Source organism: Rhipicephalus sanguineus, chromosome 9, assembly GCF_013339695.2.
Source record: "Rhipicephalus sanguineus isolate Rsan-2018 chromosome 9, BIME_Rsan_1.4, whole genome shotgun sequence".
NCBI classification, from domain to species: domain Eukaryota; kingdom Metazoa; phylum Arthropoda; class Arachnida; order Ixodida; family Ixodidae; genus Rhipicephalus; species Rhipicephalus sanguineus.
Window position 1 is genome coordinate 153,686,104 of NC_051184.2, and position 2,281 is coordinate 153,688,384.

A 2,281-nucleotide genomic window follows, 5' to 3' on the forward strand; every position below is an offset into this window, starting at 1 on the left:
TTTCGATACCAAAACGATGTAACATTACTGCAAAAATTAAAATGCTATGGCATTCAATATGTAGCGTTAAATTTATTTTAAAGTTACTTGGTCGATCGGCACCAGTCTGTGTCAAAAAGAAAAAACGTTCCATACTAGCAAAAGAAACATGGTGTACCACAAGGCAGTATACTAAGCCCACATCTTTGAATAAAAAGACGAAGACGCGACCCCAAGAGAATAAAAAATTTACACCATCTCCCACTAAAGCGACCCATGAGGGGATGCGAAGCAGCATTGGGCGTGCACACCAAGTCCGTTTACGTTCGCTCGGCATTTCCGCTAGTGTGCGCGGTTTTGTATTTAGTGTTTGTGTTATCATTACGTAGCGAGTCCTGCGCTGTTGCTGCTACCGCGACGATCTCGGCAGAGGTTGGAGTGCTGCAGCACTGGCGCCGACGTTGGCGTTTACAACTCATCTGAACGGGGAGCGAAGCGAGAATGACGGAAGGCGACCGAGCGCACGCGCTTATATGAAATGGGGGAGGAAGAGGAGAGAGTGTGTTTACAGGCTGCAGCGTGGGGGGAGAAGAGGATAGAAGGCGACCGAACGCCTGCGTAAACGCCTGCGTAAAGTAGGAGAGTGCGCGGCTGCAGCGCGGGGGAGGAGAGGAGAGAAGGCGACCGAACCCTGCGTAGAGGAGAGTGGGAGAGAGTAGGCGCATGCGCAGTGGAGCGCGGACGCCACCGAATCAAGCTCGCTCATAAGATGCTTCGCATTAAAATGTATGTGAACAAGGCTCCCGTTCAGGGTGCCGAAACGTCTTATTACATTTTTTATTCTCTTGTGGTCGGCGTCTTCGTCGTTTTATTCAATGATTCTTCCCGACGAGACGAGCATCCGTCGAAAGCTTGACTTTGATTCATTCTTAGCCCACATCTGTTTATCATTTCTATAAACGGCCAGGTCTTCTCGGTGATGACGCCAGAAAGAATATCGCCGACAATTACGATACTACCTAATGCGAAATTTAAGCGCAGCTGTAGGCTTGTTTCAATTTCACGGTATACTGAGGCAAAATGATTGCCGAGACATGTGTGTACGTACGGTACCAGACAACGCATTATTTTCACTCTCACAACCTGTCATAAGGACACACCCATTTTCAAGTCCTTGATGGTCAAAAAGGATGCTTTTCTTTCAAAGGTATTGGTGGATATAAGTTGAACGTGCTTTAAATGCCTGCTTTTCATTGACGAGGTCTACGTAACTGTTCATGAGGGGTCGCAGGTACGACGACATCGCGCTGCCTGTGTGTCCAGTGTGTGATCGATGTCCAACAGAATCCACACGCGCTGTAGCTTCTGTTAGAACTAGAAGGCCATACTAGATCCGCATTATTATTGAAAGGACCGCACTTCTTCTCTAAAAAAATAATATCCAGAACATTACCTTAAATCGACCACTCAGAATCTCAGTGCAGAAAAGTACAGGTTGGTAGCGCACTTTCGCGCAGACGAAGTCTGCTTTAGCACATCTCACTACATAAACCAACACTGCGCGCGTCGGCGGAATCCATGTGCATCCACCCTTGTGTATTTTGAGGGCTTTATATTCGGAATCATCGCCTATTATACCAAACGATTCCATGCGCTCTCAACAAATAGTCATGCTTAACTTACCTTTGAGGGCCCATGTCATGTACCTTGCTTCCTTCACCTGTCCCTACGTCTTTGTTCAACAAGGCCTGCAAACACCATACAAAAATGATCAACATTTTGGAGGCATTCATCCTGTGTACGTGAGATATTGAATTCATCACTTTCTTCAAGTGTGCCAGTTTTCCTGAAACAAGAATTAGTGCAAACGAAGCGCTGATTTTTATGTCACTCAAAGACAGTCCAAATCAACGCACGTCAATGTCGTATAAACCATAGGCGTCGGTAAAATTTAAAAGGGCATGTTGCATAAGCAGAGGGCCTGAGAGCGGATCTATAATCACGGGAGACAGGCAGTAAAAAAGCGTTGATTACATGCGGTTTTGCGCCCCCATGAAATACGTTCAGTAACAAAAGCTGAGGAAAAATTTAGTGTGCAAAAATAATTACAAAATCGCGTAACACTAGCCACGTGACATGACCCAGGCAGAAAATCACGTACCACTAGCCACGTGTATGTTCCCGGCCAGCGTTGCCAGATTGTAAAGTGGGCACGACCCAGACACTCGCTAAAATTTTTCGCCAGATTTCACCAGAATAAATTTTTACGAAATTTCATAAAAACGACCCAAATCAACATTTC